At 35.6% G+C, this 26,655-nt stretch overlaps 2 protein-coding genes across 3 annotated transcripts in view; both read right to left on the bottom strand.

Annotated features, from left to right (window-relative positions):
• Window positions 1-26,655, bottom strand: part of Mhcl (Myosin heavy chain-like) — a 477,652-nt gene that overhangs the window by 283,291 nt on the left and 167,706 nt on the right. The gene's annotated exons all lie outside the window — the stretch shown is intronic.
• Window positions 20,314-26,655, bottom strand: part of wkd (TBC1 domain family member whacked) — a 422,625-nt gene continuing 416,283 nt past the window's right edge. Inside the window, exon 7 of the transcript XR_015071148.1 lies at window positions 20,314-20,415. The gene's annotated coding sequence lies outside the window, so the exon portion shown is untranslated. The remainder of the gene's footprint in view (window positions 20,416-26,655) is intronic.

The following is a 26,655-nucleotide window of genomic DNA, read 5'->3' as shown; positions in this document are numbered from 1 at the left end:
TCCTGGGCCAGTCGTATCAAATCGCCAAACCAGAGAACTCAGAAATACTGTGAACCGAAATACAGACGGGTGTGGAGCAATGTTCCCTGTAAGGTGTGAGCATGTGCGCGCGCACACCTACCAGCATGTGTCCGCACACATGTTTTCATTCCCCGCACAGTCCTCAAATATTGTAAAAGAAAGTTTCCTTTGCGAGATTCGAGTAATTAGTAGGTATTCTTAGAAAGCATCTCCTGCGACATCTTAAGAAGGGTACTTCCCTATAGTCTAAACCTAAGGCCTAGTACCCACGCACGTTCTTGCTCGACGGTTTTGCTCGATCAAGCATGTTGACTTGGAAGCAAGTTCGTCGTTGCGTCCACACAGTCGAGCAACTCGACACAAGACGCTGTGAGGCTACCGTCGCACCGCCACGACTTCGACCACGAGTGAGAGCGAGGCCACACTAGCCTTGCCGGTGGGTCCTCACTCCCTCACTCAAATTAGATCGCGCAAGAATTACAGACCTTCAATATTTTTCGGATAGCGCAATGTCGAACAAAAAACCATCGAGCCAGATGGTACACACGTTGACACATGTTGGAATCAGCGTAAAGCCATCGAGCAAGAACGTGCGTGTGTACTTAATATAAGGGTACTTCTCATCGATTGCGCCACGGCATACGCCCGCAAGTGTGTGGAGACCAAGGCCAGAGGTGGAGAGGAAAAGTACTCGTATACAATTTTAAAATTCGTTTTAGCATTATGAAATATTTTGAGTTGACTCTGTATTGCAACCTGCAGCCATGCATAATCTCAGCTGATGCAAAAACGAGGTTGGGCTGTAACTAATAAATTATTCACATATTATAAAATACTGTGTAGATATTTTTTCTCCTTTGGCGTAGGCGGTTTACGCTGCAATGTCTGTAACAGCGATGGCCAAACTTCAGCATGTCTGCCACAACATTTAATGAATAATATCCTATCACCTGGCTAAAGCGTCAATGACATTGAGCAACTTCCAATGGCGGCTCGTGGATAAGATATCTGGGGGTGCTGCGGTTTATTGAAAATAATAAAAATGTTTATTTGGATTATATTTTACTATTAACATCAAAATTAAATATAAATAATTAATTATATTAATAAGTAATTAAAATAAAGAACTTTGCATAAATGCAATAGAGCGATAGAAGCGACCCCCCGGTAAAAAAACGAACTACTCAATACGACCTGTCAAAATAGTACCGAAAATGACGGTTTCAACTCGCTAGCTTGTTGGCTTTTAAGCGAGTGGAAAGTTTTGTGTGTCATCATCATAGTCGTACTAGCCTACTCGCTCGCTTTTAAATTCGCCAACAAGCAGCATGTAAAGTAGCTCAATGTCATTGAGGCTTTAGCGACCCATCCTCGCAGTCACTGACCAGCAAGCGGCAAACAAATTTTGAAAATAGGTTTAAATTGGAACATTATTGTCTGTAATGCTCCACGAACAACGCGTATTTTACAACGTTTTTATTAGCTCGTATTCTTATTTGTCCGGTACAAATCTTGCAATCTATTTTTAACTAACTTCCCGACTAGCTAGACATTTGAAATTTTTAGAATATATCAGAACACGATGCCAATGCATTATTTTAATACTTTTAGCAATCTTTAAGTAGAATTGATTTTATTTTCAGTTAATTCTGTTTTGTGTGAAAAGTTATTTCGACACCATTATTGGTTGCTAGGGGTCTGGGGTCCTAGCAACTAAATTATTAATATATACGTGCGTTACTATGGAAATCAATATGAGATGTCAAGATGACATTTCAGTATTATTGTACATTTTTTTGATCGTTTAAGCTAGTCAAGTCAAGTTTATATGATTCAACAGAAAATTTAAAAACGTTGTATATTTATCTTGTAATAATTTTTCATATCTTTCCTATAAGAAAGCTCACGGCGAATTGTGCTACGGTGAAATATAATACGTACAATTTAGATGTCACCAACTGAGACAACCCAATGTTAATTGTATACAAAAAAAATCTTACCCACTAATCTAACCACAGAAAAAAACATTTTGGTGATAATTATTTTATTTATACACAACAAACATAAGTACTACATACAAACCAGTATAAGTTATCCGCTGAGTGAGGGAGGCACATGCCAACATGTGACATATACTTTTTTTAGTGTGATGATTTTAGTTCTAAATTCGAACACCGGACGATTTATGATGGTACATATATGGTAATTTTGACTTATCTCACAGTTGCTTTCGGGTAGCGAATAATTATGTTTGGACTATTTCCGAATCATGTATGGAAACAGTATAATAATTTGTATCAACTTTAATACTGTAATATATTCATTGATTGCCACTTTAAGCACGCATGCTATATGTTCACCATACAGGTCGCAGATTAACAACAAACAACTCGGCATTATATTATAAGTAGGCAGGCAGTTTGTTTTTATAACCTATATTAAGTATCGCTTCATTAGGATAATAATTCTACACACATTATAGTAGGAAGTTAAATATCAACATTTTGACATTGTGTTTGGCTATAATTCGACCAGTGGCTCTCAAACCCTCTATCCATACGTATAATCCGCCGAATGTGCGAAATTGACTATTACATGAAATGGGCAAAATTTTGCTTAAATCATGAAAAATGCAAGCCTGCCAAGTGCGTGAATTCGGCAGTAATTTTTCTGCCTAGTTCATGCATTGGACAAATTAGATAGTAGCGCTACGGTGGTGTTTTTTGCAACTAAACCAAATGTGTCAAATGCTCATGCATTGGTCAAAATATATGGTCGCGCTCCGGTGGTGTTTTTTGCAACTAATCACACTAACCAAACGTGTCAAATGTCATTGATTAAATAAAAATATACCAATCAATAACTACAATGACGTTCATATCCATTTATTATGCCCCAAAAAAAAATCTAGAACTATATTATGATAACGGAAGAATTTTATTAAAAGGTATTTTTGCGATTTGATTCGTGTTTGACGTACGCTGAGCATGTCCCCCCTTAAGAGAATTATCTACTTAATAATTATTCTCAAAATAGTATAATTATATGAATATCTGATAATAAATTTAATCACCATGTCAGTTTAAAGGATTTTGATTTGATTTTTGTAGGTATACATTTATATAGCCACAATTACAAGGTCTGAACTCTCAGTGATATTTCTTGGTTCAGCACACATACCTTCATGACATGGAAAAGGCTCCAGTAACTTAGTGGTTATAGACATAGCGAGATGAACAAATTAATTCAATCTTAAAACCATGTAATTCTCCAAGTATCGCAGTAGCTGAGTACGAAACGTATTGCCTTTCGCCAGGTGTGGACTGAGAACCCCGGGCGATGGTGGGAGGTAATTTACGACGAAGGCGGGCGCCAAACAACAGGGGCGCTAAATTACCACAGTATTTTTTAATATCCAAAACATTATACAAACGTGGGTACTAAATATAACTAAGAGGCTACTGTGGCAATCTTATTCAGTGGGAATAACGAACAAAAAAGTAAGCCATGAAGCGCGAATTATATTATGGTGCATGTCGCGGACTATCACGTGGCGTCACAGTATGCTACCGCTACGGGAAAAGTATGTAATTTTTCTCGTTTTTCTTGGTGTTTAAAATGTTATCAGACTGATGCTCCCATCCCGTAGCACATTTTGAACCTTTAAGGGAACCTAGGGACGGCAGGTTATATCTATGAAAGTATGGTGAAGCCGGCTAGTATGGCGAAAAAGTATGGTGGGGCGGGCTGGTAATCAATTTGTGGCAAAATTTGAACGTTAACATCATATTATATGGGTACGTTATAATGACCAAAGTAAATCCTCTGTGATGCCCTGAATTTTTTTTTATCGCGTCGCCATTTTTCGTAAGTTATCGGCTATTGTTGGCCTGCTTCATTCAGCTGTATGAGAAAGCCGATTCCTTGCCCCTCTTTTAATTTAATACCTCTATGAAGCGAACATTGTCAGTTGATAAAATCTCGGAAGAACGATGAGGTCACCTCACGCTGAACCGCACTGCATCGACACATGCATGACGTTTTGAACGTTTTTATCATATTCTACATGTCTACACATTTTTCGAATCATGTCAAAATCACAAATGGAAAAGTTTATGAACCGGAGCGCTCGACAATTTTCTGAAGATATTAACACAGTTATCAAATTATAAGTGTATTTTATAAAAATAAGTGTGTTAGATTTTTTGTTATATAGGGGATCTATCTTAGACGGTCAAATATTTTTTTTACATGAGACGGAGCGATAATTTTACCGATGTCAGGAACCGGAACGGCGCTCCGGTACATTTCGAGCCATGTTCTTACTGCGAATGTGAAGCACTCTTCACATAGAATCAGTTTTTGGTGAGCTTTGTTTTGTATTTAAACTCAGTAATTTAAATCAATTTAAACTCATTCGAAGTACAAGAGTGCGTGGCTTAGTCTCGGGTAACTGCTCCTGGTCACAGCCGTACAAAATGGTACAACTTTTATGGAACCATCTTTGGAAAGTCGACGTTCTATATCTGATCAATATTTTCTTTTTAAAATTATCAATCGTTTTGTTGACTCGCCAAACCTACTCGAAAGGGTGGGTTTCCATTGTCCATCAAGATTTACGCGAAACCAAACTTTGTACCATATTAGTCGTAGCGGTTCTAATTATGCACAAACCTCGTTTATTCGGCGCTCTTGTTTAAATTATAATATGTATTTCTCCACCGTTGATCCTTTTAATAATTCACATGTTTCATTTAAACGCGCTATCTCCAAAATTTTGTATAAATAGATATATAATATATTCTTCTTCTTCTTCTTTCACCCTGTCACGTCCCAACATTTGGGCATAGGGCAAGCACAAGTTGGCGCCACTTCCCTCGGTCCATCGCCAACTCCTGTGCCTCCCGCCATGTCAGACCTGCAGCACGTAGGTCGCTTTTGTAGCATCGCTGCAGGGTGAGGGAGGGCTGGCCACGGCGACGGAACCCTTGAGGCTGTGCCACAAGGGTACGAAGTGCCGCACTCTTTGGCGGCATCCGGAATACATGTCCCAGCCACGTGAATCGTCTCTTCGTGATAACTTCAATCACCGAAGGCTGTTGTGTCTGCTCACGAACTCGGATGTTTGTAACGCGGTCGTACCAATGTACCCCTAAGATTCTGCGGAGACATCGATTCTCAAAGCTCAAAAGCCGAGACTCTTGAAGCTTAGTAAGATGCCATGTCTCACAGCCATACAGGAGCATAGGTAGCACGCACGCGTTAAACAAACGACATTTGGTCCTCACAGAATACAGCCTTGACCTCCATGCGACTCCAAGTTGGTTGAACGCAGAGCCCGCCACACCCATGCGGATTCCAAGCTCACTAGAAATACCACCATTATCGGCAACCGTGGCACCCAAGTACTTGAATCTGGACACCAGCTCGACGGGCAGACCAGAAACCCGCAGAGGAGTGTCGGCGTCGATGCAAGCAGCACTGCACATGGATTTGGTCTTAGCGGCATTCAGATGAAGACCTACACGCATCGAGTTCGCGGCTAGCCTGTTCACGGTCACCTCCAACCTTTCGATCGTCGAGTCAAACACGACTGCGTCGTCTGCATACTCCAAGTCGCACAGTCTTTCTTCGCATAGATCGCTTGTGTCATCATGATGTAGGCGTATCCCACTGTCGGGGCAAACCGTCTTACGCATTATGAAATCCATCATGATGATAAAAAGAAAGGGCGCAAGTACACATCCTTGCTAGACTCCTGACGTGATTTCAAAGAGGTCAGAGGATGTTCCGGCTGCTCTTACGCGACACTCTGTATTGGTGTAGAGAGCACTTATCACGGCGACCAGTTTCCGTGGGACACCATAGCCTAGCAGAATTTGCCACAGAGATTCACGATGAGGACTGTCAAATGCCTTTTCATAGTCCACGAAGCAGCAGGCGACAGGTATATTCATCTCTTGGTACTGTTGCAGGAGGCATCGGAGAGTTGAAATATGCTCTGAGCAGGACTTCCTATCATATAATATATACTTATATATATATTTTTTATGTTACTTTTTGTATATAAGTTAATTATTCATTATTCTTCCTCATTTTTTCATGTAATTTCTTTATATTTATGTTATCTTACTCTCTATCTTATTAGGCTTAACTATATTATAATGTATACATGGAAACTTTGCTGGTTGCAATAAATTTGTATTATTATATTTTATTTTTTTGTAATCAATATGTAACTGTTTGTTTCCTTTATAAAAAAAAACTGATGCTTCACATCGAAATGCAGGATCTCGTGATATCTCTCGTGGGTCTATGTTGGGGTTCCGGATTCGATTCCCGATGATGTCACAATACATATTTGAGTATGGGTGTATCTGATTGTTTCACGACAGCTTACACTAATGTAGGTAATTGGGTCTCGTGGCCTGATGTAGTTTTTTTTTTAAGTATCGAAAGACTAATATTATTGCTGGAGATGCCATGGTTTTAAAAGACCACAGCCTAGTTACTAGTGCCACGGGATTCTGTGGTGAAGAGAGCTTTGACGATTGACAACTTTTTCATAGACTAGAGCACCTGAAGAATAAGAAGCGAATGACCATTTGCTGATTGAAGAACCAACAAGTTACACAAGGCATGAGACTGCAGGCCGCAAGTTCAACGGCCCTGCCTGAAAAACCAGTTAAATCGTCGAGATAGCGTAGGAGTGTTGACAAAAATTAAAATACGGAAATGATTTGTGCCCCAAGTGCAAATGAATCTGTCAATATAATTCAAGGAACATTGTTTTGACATTTTAAAATTGCACCAAAAATTGCATTCACGAAAGTTATCATGACGTGCAAATTATTATTATGTAGGTAAGTACATAGTTTTAAACACCTGTTACTAAAAGCATCAGATTATGTACCTAACCGATTTTTTTTAAACGGTACATGTTCAAACACGCGCGTTTACACCATTTTACTCCCTACTTCAATTATAGTTTGTCAATTTATGGCTACGGCCGTATATTGTAGCTTAACCACTGGGGAATGCCGAAAGAAATGGCTACCTTATTAAAAACACTACCTTATTCTTAGGTCAATAATTATTATAAAGCAATCATTATTCGTAGGATGTTCATCACACTTGAATGGTCAAAGACATAGCTTATAATGAGTATCTTTAGAATTATCTTCAAATGTGTTAATTTTGCCCATTTTTTGAATAATAAAATGCCTAATTCTTGTCGAATTTGGGATCACAGAGATTATCAATATAATTTCTTATCGTAAATACTATAATAATGTCGATATAAATTATACTGATGGTTTTATAAATGCGTTTAAAAATTAATAAATGTAAAAAATCTTTACACCACTGCACATTTATGTACTGAAATATGACTATATTCTAAAACATTAGAGCGAGAGGTTTAAAAGAATACTATTTTATGTAATAAAAATACTTTATGCAATCATCAAATGTTTAAAATACATATAAAGGATAATAAGGCTTCAAAATTATATAAATAGATTATCTACAACGTTTAAGGTATGTCCAGGATCATGCTTTGAAAATAGAACAAAAGCTCCATTTTGACCTACGCTGAGCATGTATGTCCCCTCTTAAGGGGCGGCAAAAGTCCTATGAACCAGTCACCATCAAATGAACTGAGCCATAAAGGTAAAATAGGTATTTCAAGACAGTCTCATGCGCTTGTTTCAGGGGTAGTAAAAAGTCGCCTGCGAACTGTGATCGATATAAACAAAGGGTTTGACTCTCTTCGGATGTAAGCAAGTGTATTTAATATAATAGATAATTTTTGCAGCCAAAACAACCTACGTATGACTAACGCTTTTTAGAAGGAGAAAAAGCCCTGACCGTCAATCATGGCGCCCACAAGATTAACACACATCACAAATTTACTCTAATACTGTTTAAAAAAGTCGCATGTGGGCTACATTACGTCAGGACTGTTAAATACCTATGTGGTTGTATTGCGATTTGATGTGATAATATTATGATGATTGATATATTTAAATGGTAATTCCCGTAAAGAATTTAGGAAACACTGATGTAGAGCATAACACTGCCCTTACCCTTAGCGATAGGTAGGTGGGCCCGCTTCAAGATGTAGGGGCCATGCCGTCAACCGCTTTCAATGGCCTCTATTAACGTCAATACTTACTAAAAATTTAGAATATAAATCCATAACAGACTTTATTCATGAAACCGACAATGGATATTGCAAATGGCAGTCCGCCTGGTGTGAAGTTGGCACGTGACTATTTTAACAATGAGAAAATAATATATTTTGACAATACGTGACTCAAATTCTAATCGATGACATTATATTACACTGTGGCGATAACTCGACACCGGGTGATTATTTAACATTTACCTTGATTCTAAACATAAAACTTAAAATCAGGGCTCGAAATGGACCGGAACGCACGGAGCACAGCTCCGGTTCATGCAATCCCCGAGATTATTGCTCCATCTGGAGGAAAAATTTAAAAATCTAACTATTAAAATACTTACTAAATAAAATTGATTAACTAACTAAAATTAGATAAATATGTTACTTAATATTTTCGTAAATTATCGAGCGTTCCAATTCGTAAAATATTTCATTTCGAGTGCTGGTTAAAAGCGAATTGACAGAATAGCGCGAATTATTTCAGAGCATTGGAGCAGACCCTTTTTTGAGTTGCTCCGCTCCGGGACCTAATACTAGCTCCGGCTCCGCTCCAGGATCTGCTCCGCTCCGGGTAAAAAGTTTTAATAAGTATTATATGTATATAAATGTTAAAAAAATAAAAAATAAGTAGTTTATTATTAATTCTATTAAACAAAACCGACAGCAAATCGTCTCTCATTATTTGCCTCTAAAAGTGAGGTTATTTATCACTCTCCAGTGTTAATAATTGTTAATAATTCCAGTGTTGCAAAGTGTCAAAATAATATACTATTTTCGTTGGATTTAGGACAAAAATTTAATAATAAAAAAAAACATCCAGAACAGTGGAGCACTACAAATTTTCGGTGCTCTGGGTAAAATCCTATTGCTCCAGTGCTCCTGCTCCGAGCTCCGCTCCAATGTTCTGAATTATTTAACTATTCCATCTGTAAGTAATGAAATTACAACGTGAGACGATTTTTTTTAAATATCTACCTACTAGGTATGACATTTTTGGATTTAAAATCATAAATAATATTTCTAGGTACATAACTAGCGCAGCGCTTTAGAGAAATAAGAACGATCAGCTTCTGTAAAAACAAAATATTTTAAATAAACTGAATAACAGTTTAATCGTCAAGTGTGTATCTGTATTGGATGGCCCCCACAAGGGGGGGGGGGTTACAGGGCTCTAGCCTGGGGGCCCGGGCTTAGGGGGGGCCCGGCGTGAGATATACATACACCACAAATTTGCCTTAATAGCAAAAAGACGTATAGAGTAGAGGTGAGTTGGAAATACTGTCACCAGTTTGTTTACTCAAGTTTCGGATGAAACTACCCATACTCAGTATGTGTGGCCCAATAAACTTATTCCAAAAAACTTGTGGTTCTGTGCACTCGCCAGTTAATAGACTTTCAACACTACTGACATTAAATGCGCGCGAACGAAATAGCACTTGAATTTAAATATATTTTAATTTATTAGTCTATTGCATTTGAATGTAGGAATAATAGGTCATAAATTTTGTGTCGCAGCTCAGTGGAGAGATGACGCACAGGCTTAGGCTTGTTATATGACCGCTCAAAACATGTTTAAAATTGAAAAAATCATTGTTATTCATTTTTGTTAACAAGAATATTGTAACTTAACTGAAAAAAAAACTCATAAATTTAAAATGTATTTAAAATTTTATAATAAATGGGACTATTCAACAAGCGGAGCTCAGCAAATTTTTAGCGATTCTATTGAAGCCGATACACAGTCTGAGTTCCCTGAGCCAATACGTATTTCAATTACTAATATGGAGTTGGTTTTAGTTTCAGTCGAGTATGAAACTTTTACGCACGCCAAACGCTCTATATAGTATTCCAAATACTAGTAAGTATTTTGGAACAAGTATATGTTAGTATAAGTTATATGTATACTGGTAGTAAGTATACTTAGTCTTAAAAATCGACCAGTTTTCCCATCTCTAGTATAGAGTATATTTCTATAATGTGCATTGCAATTTGATGTGTTATGAAGATTGATATAGTTAAATGATAATAATTCATAGTGTAGAATTTTATTTTATAATGATTTTTAGTGTGTTTCCTGACTACAAAACTTAGTATTTCCCAATATGTCGAAGGGTCGCATGTTACTTGGCGACCACAAAGAGGGTCGCGATTAGTGCTTCATAATATGACGCCGAGTGTCGACAACTCAATTTATTTAAAAATACAAAAATCGCTAAAAATACACGAAACATCCTTAATTTGACCTCAAAGAACCATCTGGGGAACACTAATGTTGAAAATCACACTGCCCTTCACCTTAACGATAGGTAGGGGGGCCCACCAAACATCCTGGTCTGGGCCCGCTTACGGATGTGGGGGCCATAGTATATTGTTATCCTTTTCATTGGTTATAGTCGTTTCCCTGCTTCCAAAATGTACTATATTAACCACTTAGACTATAATATCATTATGAAGGAATAGTAATAATGTCAAAGTACCAATATTAAAATTGATTTAAACATTTAATTTTTTAAAACAATCAGTAAGTGATCACTTTAGATATGTTTTACTCATTCTTTTATATTATTACATACGAATTATGTAATTGTGATCGGCTTTCTGCCGCTTAGCTGGAATGCTACAAGAGCGATCTACACGCTGAAGAGTAACCATGGAAAAATGGGCAGGATAGGACCACTAAGCAGGGCGAAATATGTACTTAAATTTTAAGTATGATATTATGGGTCCCAGATTAGAATGCTGGGTCTGACAAATACACATATTGTTTTTAAATTTTTATTTGAGTCAGAGTATGGACCTAATAGGTTGAACAAGTGGCCGACATCCATTTCTCATAAAAACATGAGAAACACGTAATATTCTACGATAATCAAAATAACACGAAAGTTTGACTTGCATAAAAGGATAGGTACTATTATTGTCACAAGGCTGAGGGAGGTTACCTTAAAACTTTTTAGAAGGATCCATGGTTTCAGCCACTACTCCACCACAAGGATACCTGTTTATATTTTATATTGTAATACAGTTTGAAGGCATGACTAGCAGATGGAATTCATAGCGAATTTTGCTAGATATGCATTAATAATAAGTCACATCGTTTTAAATAAATTGTTAATATATGGGGGTAAATTTTTAAATAAAACACTTATTACTATTGTTAATTATTTTTATTATAAAAGTAATGAAAATATATTATTTGGTCAACATAGCACTGCCATCTGTATTTGGTTTACAGAACTTAGATATATAAGCGAAGAAACAAACCATTACAAAACTGCCATATAAACAGAAATATGCTTTCCAGGGAACTCAGAAATAATGGGAACTGAAATACATAACGGGTAAGGCGATAGCAGGTAACCGACTCGAGTAAGGAAGAATCCGGGCTAAACTTACACACGTGTTAAGAATACGTTTTACTTCGAATACTGAAAACTGCTCTCGGTTTATGCATTTACGCTCACTGAATGTTGGTGTATTACACACACTATTGCATGTGCATAACGCGTGCTTCATTTTCTTAGGACACTCACACATTCAAAACCCTGCTTCAAGATGCGGCGTATTGAATATAGCCTATCTGTATTCTATTTATTATCTGTTCTGTAATGCTTTCTAAGAATAAATTAAGTAGCATGAAAAAATTATTATGCATTATCGAATTTAATAAACATAATAAAATAGCATTATATTATTATCCTAAATTATATCCATTTATATAACATTGGTTAACGCATTCAGACCCCATGTGCAGAATTATGCACACTTATTTTTAAACCTTCATAAAATATTCATTTTTCGTTTATTAAAACTTCACCATCTATGTGATTTTCGATCAATTAATACTCTTTGTTATAAATGGAACAATTAACTCCATCTATGAATGATAAACTGACAATGATCGAATATGAAACCTATTCTGCACTGACATTGAACAGCGTTCGAGGTTAGTACATTTTATTATGATAAACTCAAGTTGAGGCATCGTTAAGCATTAGATATCAATTAATACATGGAATAATATATATAAACGACGTTGAAAACATGAAATAAACAAAATATCAGTAAAAGAATATTTCACAGACTTTTGAATTTACATGTGCATAATTATGCACAATTGGTCTCAACGTCACTATATAATATGCCGAATGCAGAAGTGTTATATATTTCTATATCGGTATAAAAGACCGTATTTCAGCAAAAATGTATGATCCTACCAATGAAGAAGATATGGAGAAGCTTTTGGAGATGTTGGACAAAAGTTTTTCTTCTTCGGCCATATCCGCCCCTTAGTTGGAGCAAATGGACACCACGCGGTGCCTCCAAGAATCCCTATCGCTTGCCATTCTTCTTGCTTCATTCCATGTCAAACCAGCATCCCGTAGCTCCGCCATATACACTCTATAGATAGTATTTAGCGGCCTTCCAGGATGCTGGAATCCGGTCGGTTTGGAGAACAGGCAAGTCAGGTTGAGGTTCTCTTATGGCATCCGCAGCACGTAGCCGAGCCAGGTCCAGCGTCGCCTCTTCACTCTCGGTGTGATGAGAGACTGCTTGATTTGTCTCATGATGAACTGGCAGATATACCAACACCTGTGGTACCGTTGAGAAGTCGTGTACAAACCGATAGAGTTTTCAAGGTTTGGCCGATATATAATGCCATTAGAAAACGATGGCGAAGATGAGATGGATTTGTACCGCTTCCGCATGAGGCTATCAGGGTCAATGGTAAAGGCCAATAAAACTATAAATAAAAAAAACCTGGCCGCTCTAGTGATATTAGTTACAGTGAGCCTCGAAAAAAGGCTAGGAAACCAAACGAAGAGGTAAAACCGATTCCTGAAGTCCAGTATGACCGCATTGATCATATGCCACATCTGGACCAGAGTAAAGAAGCGAAAAGATGTAAAAATAATATACCTATACCTATGTAATAGAAAAAAAAAAAAAAATTTACTATGATAAGAGTAATATTCATTTATGCATAAAGAAGGAGAGAAATTGTTTAGAAACATATCACAGAAAAACATAACATAAACATCAACATTTATGTCTCTAGATCTTAAATTTCAATAAAATATAATATGTTAAGTATTTACTGTACTTTTTATTTCTTGAATATATTAATAAATAGCCTTAAAATTAACAAAACAGGCAAAATTTTAATTGGTGTTGCAATACTTTCGAGTACCAATTTTGCAACGCTTGAGACCAAATGTGCATAATTATGCCCATGCTCTGGAAAACTAGGAAAATTCAACGAAAAAAATAAAATAAAAATATTTTTGTCTTATTTTTGGTCCATATCACACGGAATCAACATAGAGATAATTTTTTTACCTCTCAGAATTAATTCAGGTCTGAACGGGTTAAGACACATAAAACTATAAAACGTCAAACCAAAAACTGACACAAACTTATATACAGTACACTCTCAGTAATCCGCCGCTCGATTATACGACAACTACAATCCGCCGTTATTTTTACTAGCTGAAAACACAAAATAAAGCTCTATAATTCGCCGGTATTCGATTGTCAAACTCAGTAGTCCACCACGAACAAGTATACAACGCAGATGAGACGGGTTTATTTTGGAAACTTCTCCTTCGTAAATCGTACGTTCATCACGAAGAAAGTAATGTACCAGGGAGGAAAGTGTCCAAGGACCGCATGACAATTATGCCGTGCTCCAATGCAACTGGGACACACAAAATGAAGCTTTTAGTCATAGGGAAAGCCAGGAATCCTAAGCCATTCAAAAATATCTGCCTCACTGAACAACTGGTTGTGTCAAGTGATTTATAATAAACTATACTAAATATGTATAATTTAGTATATACTTTAATTTGCTAGTACAAATTTCTCAAAAGAAACTATCTTTATGAAATACCTGATTTAATTTTTACTATATTTTGTATGTATGCACTATAATCCGCCGCTTTCACTAATTGGACACTTGTCTTGGTTTTGGGGTGGCGGATTACTGAGAGAGTACTGTAGTTGCATAAATTGAGTAGCTTAGTATAAACGTCGAACAAACTCCATCACCCACTAAATTCATGTTTTTATCGATCATTATGTTAGTGCAAGCGTTGCTCTTTTCAAAAAATATACCAAATGTGTAGAAAAACAGTTAGAGTTTAAAGTTCATGTATGATATTAAAAACGGACACTTGATAATGATGTTTGCAAAGGCAGTGGACATGCACGTTAACCAAACGCTAAGGTAGAATCTACTTAAAATATCATGACTGCAGCCTTGCGGCAATGTGCTAATGCCATTCCAAAATAAAGGATCTCGTTCAGTTTTTTCAAAATAAAGGTGGTTTCTAATATTGTTTTGAAGGAAATGCATTATTTTTAATTAACTGAAATGGATGGAAGCATGTAGCCAATCCTAGTGAGAGGAAAAGACATTAAAGTCTCTATAAAAACAAATATTCTTAAAACTTTATATCAAAAGTGGAGACCTACAGGCCTGTCCGTTTCACAGATGGACAAACGTAAACGTTTTTATCAAAAACGGACATAAGTATTTTTGAACGATTGTATTTGATAATTATTATAAAACTGAATCAAAGATTTAATTTTTTTTAATGAACCTCATTTGCTGTTCTGTTTTCTGTACCTCGTGTACTCAATTAATGATATATTAAAATTTTGTCAACAATCAAGGGCGGAAGAGAAAGAGATGGTGATATAAAAATAATGATCTGGATACACTGTCACCAACCAGAATGTATTATAATAAATTGAAAATATTATTGTCTTGTCAATAATAATATATCCCCAAATATTTAAAACTATTAATGTTTCTTCTTTTTCTTCCACGTCTGCCCCTTAGTCGGAGCATACGGACACCACGCTGCGCCTCCCACACCAGTCTTCTTACTTCATTCCAGGTCAATCCAGCATCCCGTAGCTCCGCCGTTTACACTCTATAGATAGTATTTAGCCGTCTACCAGGACGCCGGAATCCGGTTGGCTTGAAGAACAGACAAGCTCAGTATACGGTTGCTCTGAGCCTTCGTAAGGTGCCATGATTCGCTACCGTGAAGCAGCACCGTCAGAATGCAAGCATCGAATTGTCGGCATTAATGTTTGGCCCGTCACTAATCAGGAGATCCGAATCGAGACAGGTGCATATAGCATAAAAAATTGGTTGGGCACAAAAGATATTACTTCATAGTGAAATACCTCACCCATCCTGGGCGGCAAGTAAGCATATTTACAACACGTTTATTGAAGTCTGGCATCGAGCTTATGAGATCATTTTCCACATTTAACATAATATGGGCGGATAAACATTCCCGGGGAAAATAAGTCTTTTTGAACGTCATTTTTAATTGTGTGTTCGGTTGAAGGTAAGTTCTAACTTTAATGTTTTCCGATGGAGTCGTCATTAAGATATGCAACAAATTCGACACCTCGGAAAAAGCATTTGTTAAATTACAATCCAAGACGAATTGAAGAGTCAGCGGAATACTGTTATATTTTTGATAAAACGTTGATGCGTACATGGCATTTAGTTCTTGAGACAATTTTTTTTTACTTAACATCGGGTAAGCCACGACTGTGTCGTCAATACACTTTTCAAATAAAGGATCACGATCAGGAGTAGGTTTGCACCGCATAAAAAGACTTTCCGATTTTAAATTCTGCCAGAATTCAAAACGATCTCTCAAACGATTGACGACCGTCTCGCAAACATCCCTCATTTTATTTACTTCATCGATATCGAGCTTAATTATTTTGTTTATAGTGGCTTCCTTGTAATCGCTGCATTTTTCGTCAGTAATAATTAACTCTTCGTTATCTAGACAGACATTTTGTTGAAACACCGCTATTTGACGATAAATATTTTGCGGAAGAACTGTCGTACATAAATCTATTTCATGTATCATTGATAAAATCGCCGATTGAATACTGCTGAAGATGGTAAGCCACGACAGAAAATGAGGATCTCTCAAGATGTGCACAATTAACGTCGCTTCTTGTAAAATATCCTTCTGTACGTCTTCCTTTAGAATAGTTTCGACACAGTCAATCAAAATTGGCCGAATGTGCAATACGGCAGTGCAAATTTCAATGCAGTTATTAAATTTAAAATTTGACAAATTGAAGTTGAGATAAAATTGATTTATAGCAATGTGAATGAACTTCAATCGATTATCATACTTTATACAGAACGCCAAAACGCAGTTCAAATTTCCGAAAAACAATCGAACGACTCGATTCTCGCACGCAGCCATTTCCACAATTTGGGTTAAATTTTCTCCTTGACGGTGCACAAAATAAGCACGAGGATAATGTCTTTTAATTTCGTCTTGTACTCCTTTTTGTTGACAGATTATAGCCGCCTTCGCATCGTAGCTTTGAGAAATCAATTTATCCTGTTCGCCAACTAAATGAGGATGAATCTCTTTGAGTATCTTCTCCGATAAATCAACACAGACATCGAAAACATCCCAAAAACGTTCAACAGCTTTTCCATTGCTAACGTAACGAAATACAAGCGCAATATGAGAATCGTCATACTTATTATCGTTATCACCAGTATCTTCAAGTATAATTGATAAATACTTTGATTCCTTTATTTCATTCGTAATTATTTCTTGACAAACCTTCAACATGCAGTCGAGTATATCATGAATTGATTTATCAGGTAAATTTTTAAACTTAGGGCTCGCCAGAAATGCCTCTCTGACTTCACTGTCTTCGTTAAAATCAAACGTAAAGAAAGCATTCAGTAGTGTTTTGCTTGTTACACTTTTTTTAGCACTCTTTTCCAAAACTGACAGTTTATATTTTCCACACAATTTAATGCAATCAATGAGTTTATTCAGCATACAAATATTTTTGTCGACAACGACCAAGTGATTTTCATTATTCAGCTGTAGCGGTGGTCCTTTCCAAGATAACCTCGCAGAATTCCATTGACATTGTAGGTGAGGTTTACTATTGGCATGTTTGTCAATTTTATCACTGAGATGATTCAAATCACTAACACCGGTCGTTGTCCAAGGATTGCTTCTATACCTGTTATCATAGAGTAAACATATGAAACAAAAGAGCTTCGATCTGACGTCACATCCACATAGCCAAGGAAACATTTTGTAATATTTCGGTTGGAATTTTCGCTTCGAAATCTTGCCCTTGCTTCCGGTAGTTTGTGACAGATTCAAATTTGGAATTGGCCTGCCGATTTTTTCGATTTCCATTATTTCAACGTTTGTCCTGTGTTTGTACTGCAGCAAACTCGACACAGAATTCATTTTGGAATGCTTATAACGTTATAACAACACCAAATATTACACACTGCTTCCTACTTTCAAGAAATTAGTCAATAGGCATAAACTCCATAGCTTCAAATGTCAATAAAAAATTATAATGTTCTGATCTGACATTGAAGTTTAGTGCTGCCAGTGTAAACGTTGATTTTCCTTAATACCGAACCTACCGTAAAATGGGGCGAGATTAGTCCATAGATTTGTTGAGCCAAGCAGTAAATATGATGCTATTTTATCGTAGCACAAAGAGATTGGGGAGGAGTCCAATCTCTTTGTCGTAGCATTAAATTTAATGATAATATTACAAAATATAATATTTGAGTCATTGGAAGCTGAAATCATGAAATAAAAATGGTCGTAAAAATTTTGGCACCTATATTGAGATACCTGTAGTTGGTTATAAAAAATCTATTTTTGAAAAATGAGAAACAAATTTGGTACTGTTCGGTTATACCGGAGCCAGCGGAAAACGCATTTTGAAAATAGCCGATAAACTGGATTATTTGTTAGGTTAACCTAACCAAACCTAACCTAACCTAACCTAACCTAACCCAACCTAACCGAACCTAAACTAACCCAAACTAACAAATAATCCAGTTTATCGACTATTTTCAAAATGCGTTTTCCGCTGGCTCCGGTATAACCGAACAGTACCACAAATTTTTTTTCTTTTAAACAATCAAATATGTACTACACGTATTAAGTAGGCATATCGTTGTTTTCAAGATTAACAATATTGAAATTGAAGCAGATTAATACGGTATCGTTGTATGTAGATTGCACATATGGCGTGAATATATTGTAAAGTCTAAAAACAAATTCTCAGAGCAACTATTTATACGCTTGGCTTTCTATGGTAAATCAGATTATATGTTTTTAAATGTTTGTAAATTCTCAACAAACTAAAATTTAAAAACATTTCTGATTTCCCAAAGAGAGCCAAACATACAGATAGGTCAAAATATTCACACCACACACGGGATTAATCTCACTCCATCTACATCATGGGTGGCCAAACCGCGGCTCGCGGGCCATATGCGGCTCACTGGGTGTCAACTTGTGGCCCGCGGAGCTGTGAGAAAATAAAAATAATATTAAATGCTGCCTTATTTCAATTCTCCAACACCATCTCATCTTATGTAAGAAAGTTATATCACTGATGGCATTTTATTTATTTTATTTTCGATAAAGTTAGCCACCTACATGATGTTGTTTTTTGTTTTTTACGAGAAATGGATGTCAGCCACTTGCTCAACCTATTAGGTCCATACCCTGACTCACACACAAATTGAAAAACAATATTGTGTACTTGCCAGACCCAGGATTCGAACCTGAGACCCACGGCGTGATAGTCCAACGCTTATGCGTGAATACTATTATTTCCGCATTCCAGACTAAACTTGGGCTTTGGGAACAACAGTTAAGGACAAAAAACTTCAATCATTTTCCTACATTGTTATTGCAACCAGGCGTGATACAGGGGGTGGCGGAAAAACACGATTCGTTGATATCCGACTTCAACCTTGAATTCGAAAACCAATTTCAAGATTTAAAAAAGCACCTTGTGCTTTTTGCTGCATTTGCAACGCCATTCTCCGTTGACGTGAATTTATTACCGGGAAATTTACAAATGGAACATTGTGAAATGTGATGCGATGAACAGTTAAAGGAGAAATTCCATCAGGTTGGTTTGGAAGAGTTTTACAAAACATATTTGAACAAGGAGAAATATCCTGCATTTTACAAACATGCTCTAATGATGACTTCGCTATTTGGAAACACTTACACGTGTGAACAGCTTTTTAGTCAGAAGAAGCATATCAAATCCCGAGTGAGAACACGAATCACCAATAGCGGCTGGTCCATTAGGTCAATTGGTCAATGACCCTCCAAAAATAAACATCTTACAATCTATGTAGGTTATAATCTAAGATGTAGGTACAATGTATTATAATAATTATCGGCTAACACGTCAAGGCGAGACGCACACGGACGAACGAACTGTGTGTATAAAATTCAAACAAAAGGAATCTGCTCGGTCGCTATAATTTGGGCATTTGGAAATATGCCGGAATAAAATATTTCTACCTATTTCTCTTTCTCTCTCATTTTCCATATGTGAAATGGAGAAAACACACATTTCGCCAGTCTTTTTTTTAAATTTGTTTTTACGCTGCATAGGGAAGATTTTCGTCATTGTCCCAGAAAGAGATAACAATACATTTTTCAGTGTGTTAAAGGAAACAGGTAAAAAACGTTGTTCTGTTATTAATTATTATTGCCTCGCGATTTTATCGAGCATGTATTATATTACCTACTAAGCATGAGCATGTATTATATTACCTACCAAGCATGGTTTCAACCGTATTATTTTTTATATTTTTATTATTTCATACTTCCTATTGTTGTCTGAAAGTTTCATATTATGCAATGTCATTGTTTGTTTTGTAATATTATAGTAGTCAACCAAAAATAGCTTTTTAGTTTAGTTTAAATACAACCTTTGACTAAAACGCATCGACTGCATTCATTGTATTAAACAGTTAAACCATTGTATAAAAGTTACCCTTTTAAATGTAATCTGCTATATTAATCGTAAAAGTTACCACCTTCTAATAAAATCAGTGGAAATATAAAAAGTGTTTATATATACATGATCCCGCCATTTCATAATAGTACACAACACTTTTTCTGATAGTGATAGTTTAATGAAAAAGCTACGAAGTTTTTATTAAATATTTTTGATTGTTTGATGTGAAAATAGACATTTTTTTTAAAGGTTATGTAGGTATCTATCTTTTTAATCTAACTATCTAACAATTTATATCACTTCTTTTATAATGTATAAAAAGCCAATTTGCTCTACGTCTTTTAAGTGTACAACGAAAAGGCAAATTAAAATAATATAAAACTGACCTACCAAATCATCGAGCATAGAGCCGCCAATGCGAATCACTGATGTGCATTTGGAAAACTGTTTGCGTGTAGGAACAATTTCACTCGAAATCGATATTGATGCACTTAGTTCTGCCACACAAAATCAAACTTCTCACTAAAATTTATTATTTTTATATTATTTTGTTTATTTTTTATTATTTAAAAAAACGTCTATGTTTGATTCTCATTTTTGCTTTATTTTATTAATGTAATTAATATACTTATAATTCTTTTTTTGTATAATAAAAAAAATCGGTTGTGGCCCGGTAGGAAATCTCATTTTTAGAATCTGGCCCGGCTGCTGAAAAGGTTGGCCACCCATGATCTACATGTAAGTAAGGGGTCAAATTTTCTTTTTCAATCTAAGTAATTAGAACACCCACGGTGGCCACGCGGCTTAGGCGTTGGACTATCACGCCGTGGGTCTAAGGTTCGAATCCTGGGTCAGGCAAGTACACATATTGTTTTTCAATTTGTGTGTGTCAGGGTATGGACCTAATAGGTTGAGCAAGTGGCTGACATCCATTTCTCGTAAAAAACAAAATCTGTTAATACAAACCTCTACTCTGTGTAGGCCCATATGATCCTATTAGGTTCGACCATGGTCGAAAAAAAAAAAGAAAAAAAAAGAACACGGCTGTCTTTAAAAATGTATTCTCAAATAACTGATACAGGTTTTTAAAATACAGTAAGTCGTATGTAAACTATTTTTTCAAATATGGTTTTTTTGCTGCGGTTTGTTTCTTTGCACTTGTGTTTACATAGTATATTAAGCTATATATATAAAAATCTAACTCTTAAAATACTAATTAAATAAATATGTTACATAATATTTTCGTAAATTATCGAACATTCCTATTTGTAAAATATTCCATTTTGAGTGATGGTTAAAAACGAATTGCCAGAATAGCGTGAATTATTTAACTATTCCATCTGTAAGTAATGAAATTACAAAGTGAGACGAATTTTTAAATATGTATGAGGTTTGAAATTATTGGATTGCATATTGTCTAAGTGTGTATTGTTATCCTTTTCATTGGTTATAATCATTTCCCTGGTTCCAAAAAGTACTAAGTAGCCTCACCACTCATATTATAATATATAAATGAAAGAATAATGATCAATATCTAAGTATCGATATTAAAATTGATTTAGACATTTAAATTTTTAAAACAATCAATAAGTGCTCACTTTAGATGTTTTTTACTCATTCTTTTCTATTATTAGCAGCAATGCTACAAGAGCGATCAACGCGTTGAAGAGTAGCCATGGAAAATGGGCGGGATCGGACCACTAGGCAGGGCGAAATAAGTATTTGAATTAAATTTAAATATGATTTGAAGGGACAATTTGAAAAACTCAGGATAAAAACAGATTATCTTTTATATTTATAGTTTATAAAAATTCAAGTCATATAAATAAATCAAAACACAATATAATATGACACTACATGCAAATCTCTTACATAAGTCTGCATGCCCATAAACCCCGTCTGTGATTGCGTTTTTACATATTCATCTATTCTATACACAAGACTGCGATCGGCAGCTATCGAGAATAGTTTTTCATATTTTTGTATTGAAGTATTATAATTTTTACAATAAGTTAGTTGTCATTGTTACAAAGTGCTATGTAACAGCACCTCTCTTGGCTGTGCTAACTTTTAGAGCGAGATTGACCATTTTGACTGTTTAGACAGCTAACCTGTTGTAACAATTATACCTCCATACAAACATATGATAAACTAGCCTCGATAACCGCCGATAGCAGCCTTGTGTGTAGAATAGATGCCCAAGTCCCTCTAAACCCGATGGAATGTCTCCGACATTTAGTGTAATAAGGTCGTGTTGCGACGGCCAGGAGTTCAGTAGACACGCGCAGTAACTTACCTGCATCAAAATTTCATTGCATTCTGACTACTGTGAGGGAAAAGAAAGGCATTTTAAAACGCCAAACATATTGTAACTGTACAGGCCAATTGTCATAACCCTCACTTTTCACCAAAGTGACATTTTGATGGCAATGGACCTATTGCATACTCTTACACGAACTGGCCAAGTATCAGAAATAATAAAAATTATTTCATATAAAAATAATTCAAAACTTAATTTTAAGCCATTTGTAACAAAAAATATTGCAGCCAAACGATGAAACCCTCTAAACGTAAGTCACTCACTAGTGTGTCAATAAAAGAAAATTCTCAAATTGTAATAAAATAATATTTCCAAGAAAATTGTCAATGTTCACAATGAGTTAATTTTTTGCACATTACTCCTCCAAAGTACTCCGAACCAAGTAGCGTAACTCTCATTTTTTTATAAAAAACATGAATAGTAAAATATCTACTCATCATTTTTTTTTTTTTTTTTTCGACCATGTCTGATCCTGATAGGATCATATGGGCCTCCACAGAGTGGAGGTTTGTATTGACAGATTTTTGATTTTACGAGAAATGGATGTCAGCCACTTGCTCAACCTATTAGGTCCATACCCTGACAAACACAAATTGAAAAACAATATGTGTACTTGCCAGACCCAGGATTCGAACCTGGGACCCACGGCTTTATAGTCCAACGCTTATGCCGCGCGGCCACGCGAAAATTTTAACATAGCTTTGAAGTCCATTTTCAATCAAATATGATTGATAATTTTGATTAATATTAAAATAAATCCAATGCCTACAGTTTTTTTCACTTCCTGAACAATTTGATATTTGAGGGTTGCCACAATAAATTGGCCTAGACCCGAGACAGTGACGATATATAATACATATAAATAAATATACCCCAAGTAAAGTAGAATAAAAGTCTATGATGAATGGCACCAATTTATTTTAGAATTCACAAATTTTATTTAGACTTTCAACTTGATTGAGTAAGGTGCTAACTAGGGTATGTTTGTATCAAATTATTAACACGTATTGTAACAATTATAATTAGTCGGTATTAATTGTTGCAATCAGCGGCGGCTCCTCTAACACCATGCATGTGCGCTGCACTGCTTTTTCCTAAACATCACTCAATGTGCAACAATGCTATGCATAAGTCATCACTCGTTTATCGCAATTTAATCCATGTAAATTACCAAAAGCATGCACCCATTGCACAGTCATTCAAAACGAGCGCTGTGGTCAGCGGCCTAATATCGATCTTGGTTTACTATTCATTTTACACTGTGTTTACACAGTTCAATCCGACACGTGAAACCCATAAACTACTCATGAATCCACAAAATTTTATGACCATTTGGAACGCAGCACAAAAGTTACGCGGAAAAATGTAGTAACTGAGATTTAGCAGGATTAATAAAAAAACAGATTTTTTAAATTGAAATCTTATATAAATTCATTGGAAATAGGCTGATATTGAATACAAATTGATTATCAACATAAATATTATGGATACGATACTTAAATCGTTCTATATTTGCAGATATTTGAATATAATTTATAAAAAAATAATATCTTAGTTACTATGTTCTTTCTCAAAGTGAGTGAATTATTATATCAGATGTCATATTTTTAACAATGCGGCACGGACTTTTATTGCTTTTTGTAGATGACGCGTAACTGACGCCGAGAGTTGAAAAATACGTACCTACTTATTCCAATCGACAGTTATACATTTTTTTTTTTAAATATGCTCTTCAAATATTTATTTACTTACAATAACAATTCAGTATGATTTCTGTGGTTGCGATCTATAGTCGGCTTTTTTTAGGTGTTTTGTCACATTATTTCGATAATTTTGTTCATAAAAATAAATTTTAAATAAAAGATTAATAATAGTACATATAATTATACTTTAATCAGTAAAGTGTATGTGTTTTAAAATGATGTCGGTAAACGTAGACTTTATCAATAATAATAATAAGAGTCAGAATAAAAAAAGGATGGTCCGATGACATCTGTGAAAAGTGTTTTTCAACCATTAAAATAATTAAATCGTAATTAATACTTACCATGAATCAGGACAGACCAAACTGTCTACCTGTGTTAAGCATTGAGAAAAAACTTTTACAAGCAGTTCCAGACTTTAATGAGAAGTGATTGAGGTGTGTTCGCTAAACAGAAACAACGCTGAATTGATATGCTTTTTAAATAGGTAAGAAAATTTTTAGTGCACCCCCAATGAAAGCAATTTTGGAAACCACCGGTCGCCACTGGTTGCAATAAATGATATATTTTAACGGCATGTCTCCTGCCTGTGCTAAAATTTAGAGCATGAGCGATAGAGAGAGAGCGAGAAAGAGACAGTTTTGACTGATTGACTGAATACAATACAATTACAATTATAATATTTCAATATAAAATGTATGTAACAAATACTAACATATTATCACGTTAGCGGTCGATAGTCGCCTTTTGTATAGAATAGACTCGCTGTTTATATTTTATATTGTTATTCAATTTGAAGGCATGACTAGCAGATGGGATTCATAGCGAATTTTGCTAGATATGCATTAATAATAAGTCACATCGTTTCAAATAAACTGTTAATATATGAGGGTAAATTTTAAAATAAAACACTTATTACTATTGTTAATTATTTTTATTATAAAAGTAATAAAAATATATTTGGTCAACATAGCACTACCATCTGTATTTTGTTTCAAGAACGTAGGTATATAAGCGAAGAAACAAACCATTACAAAACTGCCATATAAACAGAAATATGCTTTCCAAGAATAAATTAAGTAGCATGAATAAATTATTATCGCATTATTAAATTTAATAAACATAATAAAATAGCATTGTATTATTATCCTAAATTATATCCATTTATATAACATTGGTTAAGACACATAAAACTATAAAACATTATAAAAACATTAAAAACATTCGACTAAAGCACTTGCATCACAAAAAATGGAAGAAATCGAAGTGTCTCAGCGATTATATTTTATTTTCTAATCTGCGTAGGAGTGTGCATCGTTCCATCGGTGCTGCGTATAAGTCATACATTGATGATATCGGGGGGAAGTTAGCGTCAGATCCTAAATCATTTTGGAATTACGTTAGAAGTACGCGCGACTCTTCTGCTCAATTATCATCTATGTCTCTGGAAGGGAATGTTTTGAGTGGCTCTCAGTCCATTGCTAACGGTTTCGCTCAATATTTTATGTCTGTATATTCTAAAGCTCCTTCGATATTGCCCACACCTCAACCGGATAGTATTTCATCTTCCTGGCCGGTACTAGATATTGGTCTTCTGGATGAGACTGACATGGTGTATGCTTTCTCTCGACTATATCCAAAATCCTCAGTAGGTCCTGATGGTATCCCCCCTTGGATTTTAAAGGGCTGTCATAAGCTGTTAACTGACCCCCTACTATATTTATTTAATCTCAGCCTAAGTACTTCTGTCTTCCCAGATTGTTGGAGCCTAACCCGTATTCGTCCGGTGCACAAAAAAGGCTCGCGCTCTGAAATAATAAATTTTCGCCCGGTGGCTGTTCTATCTGCACCAGCTAAGTTATTTGAGTCTATTTTGCATAGGTATATTTATAAACATGTAGACGGTCAACTGACTGACGCTCAGCATGGATTTCGATCAGCTCGGTCAACAGTTACAAACCTTATGACTATACTGAGTACATATCTCATTCGCTGAACGTAAATTGTCAAGTGGACGCAATTTATACAGATATGTCAAAGGCTTTTGATCGGGTAGATCATGATATTCTCATTAACAAATTAAGTGCAGTAGGTGGATCTATAAATTTTATCAACTTTTTCAAATCTTACTTTTCGCATCGCTGTCAATATGTGGAGTATGCAAGGTGTAGATCCGACGTCTTTCAAACTTATTCAGGTGTTCCCCAAGGATCAAATCTTGGTCCAATTATGTTTCTTATATTCATCAATGACATTGTCAATGTTATAAATGGAATCCAGTTTTTACTCTTTGCAGACGATTTAAAATTATATGCGTCAATTCACAGTGAATTAGATTGTCACATATTACAAAATAATCTCAACTCAATTGAAATTTGGGCGAAAAAAAATAAACTCGAATTTAATACTGATAAATGTGTGTGTATTAGCTTTTCGAAATCAAGATCTCCAATTATTTTCAACTACAATATGTCAAATAGATTACTGAACCGTCAATCAGAAATTAAAGACCTTGGCATATTGTTTGACTCACGTTTATCATTTCGCTCGCACATCACTTCTACGGCATTGCGTGCGAGCAAGCTTCTAGGATTCGTCATGAG

This window comes from Rhyacophila brunnea, unplaced genomic scaffold, assembly GCF_057557595.1.
Source record: "Rhyacophila brunnea isolate RB1 unplaced genomic scaffold, BYU_Rbru_1.0 scaffold_23, whole genome shotgun sequence".
NCBI lineage: Eukaryota > Metazoa > Arthropoda > Insecta > Trichoptera > Rhyacophilidae > Rhyacophila > Rhyacophila brunnea.
This window is presented reverse-complemented; position numbering and strand designations above follow the sequence as displayed.